General features: G+C 37.9%; 1 long non-coding RNA gene across 1 annotated transcript; it reads left to right on the top strand.

The window, feature by feature from the left end:
• The first annotated feature begins 6,481 nt into the window (after positions 1–6,481).
• Positions 6,482–12,312, top strand: LOC144287584 (uncharacterized). Its single transcript, XR_013355365.1, has 4 exons — positions 6,482–6,674; positions 9,317–9,376; positions 9,589–9,709; positions 10,228–12,312. It is a non-coding gene; the product is annotated as an uncharacterized LOC144287584 (long non-coding RNA).
• Positions 12,313–12,969: the final 657 nt, after the last annotated feature.

Raw genomic sequence — 12,969 nt, 5'->3', positions numbered from 1 at the left:
TAAAGAAAGAAACGAATTTTTATCACAGAGGAAAAATATTTATTTCTTGCTTTAAGATAAATCAAAGTCCTAAAATAATCTACATGGCCATGAGAAATGAATTAAGTACTTTTTATAGAAAGGTATTATTATTATTTAACTAATACATCTTTAGGGGACAAAATGAAGAAACATTAAAATGACAAGCCAACAACACTAAATTGAGAGAGATGGCAAAGTAGACCACCAATCAGCCTGTCAGTGGACTATTATGTTCTGTTACAAACCTCTCCTTGAAGCAATTGGATTCAAACACATTATGGGTTAGATAGGCTTTTGTGGGCTAGCCTAGAAATTCAACTGTCATTTATAACTTTGTTTCCATGGCAAAATGCCTTTGCAAGTTCTAAACAGCAGACTTTCAAATTAACTTTTGGAATATAACCCATTTGCAACTTGGGGACTGCCTGTGCTTTGAATGTAGATTGTCTATTATAACAGGGCTTTAACTCCACTGAATCGCAAAGGATTTCAAATTAGTTAGGGGAGTTTAAATTAGTTATCTTTCTTTCAAATCCAATACCTTACTTGGGGAAAGGGGATTAAAAAAAAAAAAAAAAGTCACCCACCTGATGTGAAGAAAAGGCAAATCCCATAACTTTTTCCCATTAAAAGCCTGATTATGAGGAAGCAAACATTTTGTCTATAAGAAGAAAGTAAAATGACGAATTAGAAAATATGTGAGTATTTATATAATGGATGATGGTATTTGTTCTCTTTTGCACACAATTTGTCTCTACAATGCAAGGGTAACACAAAGTAAAGAACTGATGACTTCCTTAATATGCCTCCTTAAACTTTCTTAATAATGACATTTGTATACTGTAGGTGAAATTTTTCTAGACTAGAGCTGTAAGGATTATTGCAGTAATTTTCCATACAAAAAGATGCTGGCAAAGACCTTTAAATGATAGCTGGTGTTAAAAATTGTGCCTTTTCACAAGGGTAAAATGGCTTGCCGCTCAGGAAAAGGATAGAAAACAGTTGATGGGATTTTCAGTTAATTTTACTCTTTCAAGTGATTTCTTTTTTCCTCTTTAACAATAATTAAAATAGATACAGCAAAATAAGAAATATTTCTCTCCTCCATCAACTCATACTTTATTGAAGACTTTAGCTAAGCTCATTAAATTCATAGCTGATAGGTTCGGGAGGCACTCTATGTATTATGTAAAGTCCTGGTTTTCTGTCTGCTAGGTGAGCTAATGAATGCTGGTGTTGCTAACAAAGGGTCTCTTATTATTTTACCCTGGAATTTGTGTTTGTTTGCCTATTTCATAAACAAGATTTCTTCCTGGCCCATTTATCACACAGGTAGTAGGGATAATACCATTTACAGTGAGGCCTTAAAACCTTTTATTTAAAAAGATATTTATTTATTTATTTATTTATTTATTTATTTATTTATTTATTATTTATTATTTATGAGAGAGAGAGAGAATGCACAAGCAAGGGCAGTGGCAGGCAGAGGGAGAAACAAGCTCTCTGCTGAGCGGGGAGTCTGATGGGGGGGCTCCATCCTAGGACCCCAGGACCATGACCTGAGCCAAAGGAAGACACTCAACCAAATGAGCCACTCAGTTGCCCCCAAAATCATTTCTTAATTAGATATCCTAAGTATCTTTTGATGTTTTAGCCTGACAGGTTAAAAACTATTATTTTTGTTTAGAGTTTACCTGGTCTTTTATTTTTATAGATTATTTGTCACATACTTCAATTTGATATTCTTCATAATGACAATTGAAAGCCATCAACCAGGGAGTCAAAAGCTCTGGATGCTGGTTTACTCATTCCACGAGTACTTCCTGAGGGCCTCACGTGTAATGCATTTATTGCCATTCGGTTCTCTACAAGTGTTTTAATTTCTATTATGCTTTTCTCTATTATCCATAGAGTTATTTAGGAGTACTGTTTTTTTTTTTTCTTTCCAGATATTCCAAAGTCACATTTTATTCTTGAATTTCAATCTTTTTTTTTTTTTTTTCTTCCCATCATGGACAGAGAACATGTTTTACATGATAATTGTTCTTTTAAGTTGTTGAACTCTCTTTGGTGATATAATATGTGGTCAGTTTTTTTATTTTTATTTTTTATTTTTTTATTTATGATAGTCACAGAGAGAGAAAGAGAGAGAGGCAGAGACATTGGCAGAGAGAGAAGCAGGCTCCATGCACCGGGAGCCCGATGTGGGATTCGATCCCGGGTCTCCAGGATCGCGCCCTGGGCCAAAGGCAGGCGCCAAACCGCTGCGCCACCCAGGGATCCCTGTGGTCAGTTTTTAAAAGAATGTATGTTGAACATAACCTGAAAAGAATGTATTTCTATTTGGTGCACAAGTCTACTCATATTTATTGGATCAAGCTGGTTAATTTTGTTGTTCTACTTTTTAATATTCGTATTAATCATTTGAATTTGAGCTTCCAGTTTATTTCTATTTTTATGTTTTGAGCTCTCAGTTTAAAAATCTCCTACTGAGATTGTCAGTTTGTCCATTTCTCCTAGTAATCCAATAAGATAATGATTTGTCTATGTCTTGGGGGCTATATTTTTATTTTTAAGTATATGTGTCAAAGATTGGCATATTCTTTTGCCAAATCATTCTTTATAGTATTAGTCAATGTTTCTCTTTATCTTGTTAATACTTTATGCCTTAAATTCTATTTTGGTTCATTTTATTTTTGCAATTACAATTTTTTTCTGTCTGATTTAGGATATATAATTTTTTATCCCTTTATTTTTAGACTTTCTGTGCATTTATATTTCAGAATGGGTCATGTATAAGCAGCAGAGAGTTAGGCTTTGTTTTTTATGCATTCTAATAATTTCTACTGTTTTATAGCTATAATATACTTGTATTTATTATGATTCTTCATCTATTAAGACATATTTCTACACTCTTAATTGTATTTTCTTTCTCCTGTGTTTTCTTTGCATTCTCCCCCTCTTCTGCTTCCAAATGGTTAAATAAAGTGTTCCACACTCACTGTAATTTTCTCTGCTGGCTTTGAAATTATGTATTTTTTCTGTTCTTTTCATAGATTTATTATTTATTTATTTTTTTAAATTTCTATTTCTTTTTTTTTTTTTTTTTTTTTTTTTTTTTTTTTTTTAATTTTTATTTATTTATGATAGTCACAGAGAGAGAAGGAGAGAGAGGCAGAGACAGGCAGAGGGAGGAGCAGGCTCCATGCACCAGGAGCCCAATGTGGGATTCGATCCCGGGTCTCCAGGATCACGCCCTGGGCCAAAGGCAGGCGCCAAACCGCTGCGCCACCCAGGGATCCCGATCTTCACCTTTCTATCTGGAAATGCACAACTTTTTTTCCTACCCCCAAATTTATATAGTGTTTCTCTTCATGGTAAACTTTACATTATATGAGGTGTTAAATATGAGATATTGTAATTAGCTTCTCAAGGGAGAAAGCAGCAATGTAGTTCAGATAAGGTTCACGTGATATGAAAACTAGGCCCTTAAATTAGCTTGATCCAGAATCTGTTGTGAAATTTTACATTTCTAAATGAAATAAGAGAAATCTGAGATCTTTAAAGGGTTTTATTTTCTAAGTACATATTCAAAGATGTCTTTCAAATATTGGTATTAGTTACATTTACTGTTAGAAATCAGATGAATCCAATTCAGAAAACAAGAAGTGAGGTTCTCAGGCTCTTCTCGAATTAAATATGTTCTTCAGCTCCTAGTGAAAAACTGTTCACGGATCAAGTTCTTAATTGCTGAATGAATAAAGATATATAAATAAAGAATAAGGATGATTCAGAAAAAAAAAAAGCCTGAGTAACACATTTTAGTAAATATTTTGGCTGTTAGAATTGAGACCAAATCATCTTGTTTAAGAATAGATGACTTAAAATTACAACAACAACAACAAAAAAAGTTGCTTGATTTAGATGTACCTTGCTATTTTTCATTTCTTTGTAGATTCATTGTATTCTGTAGTGATGCTAGAACTGCTTTCAGGTTTAAACTCCCAGCATTTCACTGTGACTCATTGTACTCTGTAAAAAAACAAAGAGATGATAAAGGTTAGAGGGCCACCATCACAATCTATGAAGTGCATTAGCAATTCACTAAACTGTTTTTTCCCCCTTTTTCATATTCTCTTAGGCCTTTGTGATGAACATATACTCCTTTTGTAATGAGGAAAAAATATTAAATTTTACTGAAAAATGCAGGAGATCTTAAAGGATATTAAAGGGCTCAGGATTTTAACCTGTCATTCTATGATCATATGGTATGGGGTGATTGTGGATCAATTATTTTCTTCCTATTTTTCACTAGTGCTGTACTTTAACATGTGCCATTCAACAACTTAACTGGGTTTGAGGTAAGAGGCTCTCCTGGCCTGCTGGGAACAGAATCTAGCAGGTAGTTACTGTATTTAAAACTCTTTGAAGAAGAAAGGTATTATTTAAGTATTAAGCATTATTATGAACATCCTGCCTTTTAAAAGCTCAAAGGGAAAGACAAAAGGACCTGTCCTTATTAGTATTTCCAATTAAACTGGGGAAGGATAAATTATTTCCAAACCATCTAATCTTTCCTACATGTCCCCACCGCCCCCACCACTACATTTCAGTCAAATCTACATGTGGAGGGAGACAGGAATCCAACCTCTAATTTTCCTTTTAGCTCTGATAAACACGCTTATTACAGGGTTTCCTTGCATGTTTGTTTGTACACATAATCTTAGAGGAACCAGTTTGCTTCTGCTAATGGGGTTTAACAATATTCTCGTAAAGAGCACTACTTGCTCCCCGAATTGCGTGGATGATACAAGAACATGTGGCTGTTCGGTTTGGGGTCTCATAAAGCATTGTGCCAAATCCTTTAACTGTGATGTGGTGGTGTACATTTCTGAGTATAATAACTGTTCCAGGAAGAGTCATCAAATATACCTATAGAAGGTAGTATTGGGAAGTTTTTACTCATTTTCAGGGAATTAGTAACAGTATTAATACAATTGTCAGTTAAATTAATTGAATTATCAGACTCTTTGCATGAAGACACTTTTTATGACTTGTATGCTTGATGCTAATCCAGCCACCTTCCACAGTTTTCAACTTCCTGAGTAATAATTCCAAACTCATCCAGCTTTAAACTGACCAAAGAGCTCGTGATTTGGGATGATTGATATTTTGAGGGATACAAATTGAATTTCAAAATGATGTTAAGGAATCCCAAACAACAATTTTGAATATCTGTCACAAGTACAATGATTCAAAAAAGAATATGTCTAAACAGATCAGAGACTCTACTAAGACCATCATAAATTTAGACTGTATAATTAGAGGATATAATTTTTGGCCCAATGGGATGTGTTTTGAATTCAATACTGGTTATTTCTGGTAGAAGGTTGAGTCTGAATATTTCAAATGAAATGGCATTGTGGTAAATTACCTGTTCTAAAATGAAGACCTTTGTTCTCTTTGTGAGATTCACTTTTAGGAGTACAGTGTGATAAATTAAAATTTAGACCATGTACTAAATTGAAAGCATGAAATTCCATCTTTACTTACTTGAGGAAGCAAGAGTTTGCAAAATCATGGTTATTCAGAAGGTTGTTTTGCTTCCATGGGTGTAAATGTAAATGTATACATGAAGACTGAACTTCTTGTCTCATTAAAGGGTAATAAAAATATAATTTCCTTTGAATGAATAGTTTAAAAACCTGAACTCAGTGTATGCTAGTATTTTTGCAACCATAACAGCAGCCTCAAATTAAGAGTTCACTGCATCCCATAAGAAGAAGGTCATCAAGAACTTGACCGCATCTTTTAGGCTTCTAGTTGGGAGTCCCTTACACTATATTCCTATGACCTGGGGGCTCTATTAAGGTGATTACACTATCCTGAGTCATCAAACTTAGTTCATTGATCACAGACTATATGTATCTATTTCTATATATGTATAGAAATACATTCAATATTATTGAATATATATACATACATATTATTCTCTATGCCAACCATCTGTTCCTTAGATGATTAGCAGTTAAGCCCTTCAATATATATATATTTAACTACTAATCATCTGAGGAACAGATGGTTGGTATAGAGAATAATATAAATGTCTACTCTGTTAGTGTGGAAATCTGGTCTTAAAAATAACTTGGGAGTTAAGGGTAACCTAATCCCAACAGATACTCCTCCAACCTTGCCCTCATACTTTGGTCCCCTGTGAGATTCTCCCTTCAGGAATAATACTTCCATCCCCCAGTTGCTGGGCATACTGGCTGCTGTCAGCCCACACTGTGTTTCTTCCTGAAAATTGCCATCCACTGCAGGAAACTTGACCGAGGAACCCCCACCTCTAAGGAGCAGCTTGTGGCCAATGACTGGATGATAATGAGGCTACAGGATCCAGCCTCCATACCTCAATTTGAGACAATGTTGAGGGGTCATCCCCAGAGTTCCTTAGAGGATTGGCTGAGGCTGAAACTGTAATAGCTCTATAAGTCATCTCCTCTGTCCTCAACTGGTTCTTCACTGCCTTACAGATGTATCTCCCGAGAGCATTCTCCAAGTGAAATCTTTGCAATCAATACCTCACCTATAGCAATCAACATCGCACCTATCCCTATACTCAGGGGAGCTGATTTGACACAGAGACCGTCAAGGTGGGTTATGCATTGGCAGACACGCAGATATATAGATTGGCATTCTGGTCAAAAATATTACTACCACCATCCTGCCTAAGCTGGTGTTCAAACCATTTCCTTGAATTAATCCTGAAAGCATATGATGTTAGGAAAGTGCACACCTTTCATTAATATATGAATTTGCTAGCAGAAAACAAGACCCCAAGGAGAAGACAATCTACTGTATAGGTAAGATCGGAAGAGCCATGAGAAAAGGAGAAAGGAGGAAAGATCATATATGGCCTGCTCGGTAGGAGAAGTTCACAGCGAGTTCCCTGGGCCAACTGTTGTTGTATTTATATGTGGCTGAGGGAGCAATGAGGAAGGTCACGGGAGGACAGTGAGGACCTTGAGTCAGGGATGCTGAAAGGAAGGAAGTGGAAGGGAGCTACTTGACAATTTTTGCTTTAAGATGACTTGAAAATGAAGCTACTCTAGACCATTACTGCCCACACAAATAGTTTTCTCTTTTGAACTCCTTTTCCCATTCATTTTGGCGCTAAACCTTATTTTGTATTATTCCACTTAAATATTTAATAGAGTATGCTCTTTCTCATACTTATTTTGAACACTGCATAGTACTAACACAGAATCATGCACATAAGACAAGTTCTATAAGTACCTGCTGAATGGAAGGATAAATAAATGACCAGAGAAACATAAAACAGGAAGATTATTGAGTTAGAAAAGAAAAAAAAATTAGTGATCTGAAGGTCCTAAATTTATGGTTTCAGAAACCTTTGAAATGTGGGGTTTAACATAATGTTTTCTGATAGAAAGCAATGGATAGGTATGGTTTTACGTTGACTGAATCCAAATGATATTTTCGAGATGGTACTTTTAATCTCAAATTGCTAATGATATAAACATCTTGTTGTACAAGATAATAGACTTCATGTAATTTCAGTACATGTCACGGCTCAGTGAGAGCAAAGAGACCTACTGGAAGGTTACATGCATTATGTAAACTCTGAGCCATAAACGGCTTCTTTTTGTTCACAGAGATCCAGACACCCCCTCTTCCCATTGAACACAAGGTCCTGCCTTGTGGCAGAGAACAAAGATGTGGACTGCAGAGCACTTCTGTGTCTAGAGGCCTAAATGGCTGTAAAATGATTCCATTTCCAGACGAAATGACCAGGCTCCTATTTCTCTTGGTCAAAGTCTTGAAACATTCCTTCCCCCCTTCCCCCATAATCCCACTGATCAGGATACTCAGGTAAAACATTTCTAGGAGCAGTTTGAAGTGAAGATGATAACCATATCCTTTTACCACACTCCATTTTTTCCAGGAAAGATAATTTCTTCTTTCACTGATGCTTACAAAGATGCTATGCTCCCCACAGTCACTTCTTCCTCCAAATCAAATATTTAAGTAAAATATAAAAGCATTTTGCATGTATTTGTAAAGTAAAACCTGTGGACTAAATCCTTGCCTACAACAGATATAAATGTGATTGAATGTAATAGTAAACCAAATAATGATCTCTTCTTAAAAGGCTAAATAAAGCATTTATGTTTATAAACTCTCTTGAGATCGTAGCCACAACCCTGGAGGTGGTCTTCAGTGATATTATTCATTTGAAATGGAACAAGTTATTTTTAAAAGGGCATATTTAAAGTCTCACTTGATAAATGGAATCTATGTCAAAAAATTCTTAGCCATTTAAGTCAACAAGAGCTTATCTAGAAACATCATTTAACCTGAAGAGCATTTGTTGCAGTCTGTAGTTGGGAGAGACGGACAAGTTATAGAAAAAGCTGGTAATGATAGTGACTCAGTATCAAAAACAACTTCCAGAGAAAATGTTTTCTTCAGGAAAGAGTGTGTCCTCTTTGGCCCATGAACAAATATATGATTGAATTCTGAAGTTTTACCCCACTGAGCATGACTGAAGTGATTTTGGCTAAGCAAAGTCTTAATAATGCTCCCATGGAATATTTCTTATTTAAAAATAAAATAGTGGGCAGCCCCAGTGGCTCAGCGGTTTAGCACTGCCTTTGGCCCAGGGTGTAACCCTGGAGACCCGGGATCAAGTCCCATGTCAGGCTCCCTGCATGGGGCCTGCTTCTCCCTCTGCCTGCGTCTCTGCCTTTTTCTCTCTCTGTGTCTCTCAGGAATAAATAAATAAAATTAAAATAAAATAGCCTTCTGGTGAACTTACCATGTAATTAATAAATGGATTATTGTTTCATTCAAAATCGGGACATAAGGATATTTTTAGATAATCAGGCACTAGGAACATTTAAGTAAAATAAATAAGTAAACAAGTAGAATAAAGCAAAACAAAATAAAAGTATTGGAGACATTATTGGAGGACAGTGGAGACCATGCATTCAAATAATTGAAATATATGTTGCATTCTTTTGTGTAAGCTCTAAGGGGATTTTCCATTTCACTAGTAATATTAAAATGCAGATCATATATAAGGGCCAATAATTGGAATCATGTTCATGTTGCATTGGCCTTAGCCAGCTCTTGTTTTCTCAAACCAAGGCAAGATGAAGTCAAGAAAAGGTCTATAAGTTTACATTATTCTTGACAGCTTATCCACTAGGTAAATTATATGACAATAACCAATACATGTCTAATTGTACGTGAATCCTTTTGCTCCCCGAAGAAAAATGAAATAATGAACTGAGAAACACAGATCTGCAGTTGAGAAGGAAAGCTGATCTAGGTTTTTTTTTTTTTTTTTTTTTAATTATTTATTTATTTATTTATTTATGATAGTCACAGAGAGAGAGAGAGAAGCAGAGACACAGGCAGAGGGAGAAGCAGGCTCCATGCACCGGGAGCCTGATGTGGGACTCGATCCCGGGTCTCCAGAATCGTGCCCTGGGCCAAAGGCAGGCGCCAAACCACTGCGCCACCCAGGGATCCCTGATCTAGGTTTTTGACAGAATGTCCAACAAACTGAGAAATTGGAATTTTGAGGGGAAGAGAGGACTTCCTCTTTGAAGAACAGAGAGACCACATTTGCACCCCTGTGTATGAGATTACACTTGTGAAGGTAAGGGAGGGAGACAGGTAGGTGAGTACTAAAGTTCATTATTAATTAGAGCAGGCTTTGAACAATTCTGAGAGACACAAGTCCTCAACTCTCTGCTGTTTAATTTCAAAATTTTAATCAAGGGAGCAAATAAAATGGCTCTATTGAAAAATTGACCTTACTCTTTGCCAGAAACCCTCAATTCTTGGATATGTGATTCCTCTGAGGTTAAGTACATTATTTAAATGATAAGCAAATGAAGTTACTTCCCTTCACTGTGATCTGTAAACTGCCTTCCACTACTTCTTAGTCATTCCCTGGGAATAGTTCTCTTCTCTGGGTGGCTTTGTACCTCTTCTGTCTAATGGCTCTGGCCAGCTGCTGTGATGGGCTGCGTGGAGGGGATGCGTAGAATGATTTCTTATTTGGGGTGTGAACGGAAAGTAGCTTTTCCATTAGGTGGAAACAAGGGCACCACAGTGAGTTCTGGGTCAGATTATTCAACACGATTGTGATTCCCGGGTCCATTTATGCTTCAGCTCCTCCACGGCCCACGTCCGCTCACGACCTTAGCAGGTTGGAACCTTTCCTTTGGAAGCACAGACCAAAGAACACTGTCTTGAAATCTGGCTCACAAATTTCGATGACCAGAACCAAGACCTCCCGCGTTGACTCGCTCTGGATATTTGCAGAAGATAATGAGATTTAGGCCTTATTCATTTATTGAATACGAGCATGGCCCACAGGCCAGATCCTACACAAGAAGCTGGGCCCCCACGACGGAGAGACCTGTCCGGAGTGCCCTCTTCCAGGTCTCACTCTGCACGCCCCTCTGCTACCCCCACTTCCCAACAGGCTTCCAGACATGAAGAACCGGGTCTGCAAGGCTTATGCGTGGGCACCGGGAGGGAGGCCTCTTGCTCGGAGCAGCAGGAGGAAGCTCGCTCACAAGGGCCCCTGAACCTGTGTTCTCGCCACGGGCCTGCAGAACCGCCGAGCGCTTCAAGCCTGAGTGTCAGGAATTGCAAGACGGTCCATAAAGGATTCGCTCATGTTTCCTGTATCCTGCTCACTCAGAAAGAAAATCATATGCATGTGAGTCCCAAGTCCTTATCCTCCTCCCAAACCCGTTCCTCCCTCCCTAGGTCTTGGGTAACGACACCGGCACCATGTGCTACCCATGTCACCGCGCTGGCACCGCTTCCCCAGTCACGTCGATGGCACCACCAAGCATCTTCCAATGCTTGGCTGCCATCGCAGAGGCTCCTGCTCCCCTCCCCCCCCCACCCCATCCTGCACCTGCGCCTGCACCTGCACCCCTGCAACGCCTCCAATTTCCACGCCAGGGCCTCCCTCTCAGCCCCTTCTCTGCACAGGCTCATCTTCTCAAAACACAGGTATGATCATGTCCCTTCCCCAGTTTCAGCCTCCACTGACTCCTCATAGATTTTATCTTCCTCCGTTTTACCTTCCATCTTCATTTCCCACCTGTACTCCAGGCACCCACATCCTAGTATAATATGCCCTTAGCCTTTCTCGGCCCTTCCGTGTCTGCCTAGAAAGATTTTCGTGTTGTTTGCCTTGTTTGAAGATCCTATTCCAGTGTCATATCCTCTAATTTTTTTTTTTTTTGCTTTTTTTTTTTCCCAGGCAGAACAGGTTGCACTTTTCTCTGTGTTCCGGAGTACTTTGTATATATTTCTCTTGTATCTAATTAGTTGATTACGTTTTCTCCCTTCTACATACTAAGCTACTGGAGGTAGAGGCTGTCTTACTGATCATCATATCTCCAGGGTTAGCACATTGACTGATCCAGAATTGCCACTCAATAAATGTTTGGTGAATGAAAAAAAAAAAACAAAAAACAAAAAACAAAAAAAAAAAACAAGACTTGTGATGTACCTGCAATTTATTTATTATGTTTGCGTGGGATTGGCATCAGCAGCGAAGTGCTGATTAGGTGTGATACCAATAGCAATAACATAACCAGAATCTTCTTACTCCTTTGTACTTCACAGAGGAAAGCCACGGATGTACATCTAATTTCCTAGCACTCTGGAGGTGAAGTAGCATAATTCCCCAAAATACTGGATGAGAAAATTGTACGTGGCTCAGGAGAACAATGTATTTTTTGACATGAGCCGTGAAAACTCTCAAAACAGAAATGTAAATTCTCCTTCCTCCGACCTGTTTTCTCTGGTCCCTTTCCTACAAGAGGTCACATTTTTCTTCCTTATACACATAATATTTTTAGAGCACTCTGCTGTTACGAAGCATTCGGCAACCCCTAGTTAACCTACTTAGATCTCAGTGTTCTTATCTGTATAATGAGGCTAATGGTACGAAGCTGTTCTCCCGGGGATGCTTGATTAAATAGGTTTCTTGACATTGCACAGACCCTGCATACATCAGCAAGGATTTTCAAAATAAAATGTTCTATATGCACATAAAATTGTTTTATTTGGCATTGTTTTTAAAAGCAAGCACATTTTTGAGAGGAACGTCTGCACCATCAGCAAACATTTCAAAATGGATCTAAGGTAAAAATTGTTATGACTGCAGTGAATGTTTTATTTGTGGTTGATAAGATAGGCGAGTATTTCAAAACATCCCCACCCATAATTTTTAAAGGGAAAAGCAAGGCTTGGTGGGATATGAGATAATTTTATCTTTACTCAGGATGCTGGCTGTTATAGGGGATTTTCTAATGCATAGTTGTTTTTTTTTTTCTTTCAAGACAGCACTATGTTGTGTTGTATCTTCTTATGGTGCCTTCCTTACCATTTCCAGGTGAAGAGAGCTCGGAATTCCTGATGTAATGCCTTATGCTGGCAATTTTCCTGTTATTTCATGTGGCAAGAAGAGCTGTGTTAGTCTCTCATCCAGGCAGAGCTAGACTGGTCTCATTGGACAGGGTCTCTATTTTTCCACAGCTCTAATTTTTCTGTTCATGTGACCTTTCCCTTACTTGACCACGTTTTGTGATGACGGCTGGTTTCTCTCCCAGCGATAAGTGGACCCAGAGACAGGAGAAACCAGTAGAGACGAAAGGAAATGATTGGAAACCAAGAGGGAAACATAAACAAAACATATCCCGGAATGCTTCTGAGATGCTGAAAAGTAGTAGGATAAATTTAGATCTAAAAAAAAAAACAAAACATAGAATAATATTTCATCTCATACCCTCCTCTCATCTGTCCCCAACCTAGATTCAGTTGTTAACAGGTGAAAGAATGAATGCTCCCTCCAGCAAAGCTGGTGTGAAAAATTATGGAAGTCCA

The sequence above is a fragment of the Canis aureus genome, chromosome 17 (assembly GCF_053574225.1).
Source record: "Canis aureus isolate CA01 chromosome 17, VMU_Caureus_v.1.0, whole genome shotgun sequence".
Classification (NCBI taxonomy): Eukaryota; Metazoa; Chordata; class Mammalia; order Carnivora; family Canidae; genus Canis; species Canis aureus.
Note: the sequence above shows the minus strand (reverse complement) of the source record. Positions and strands in the feature narration are given on the sequence as shown.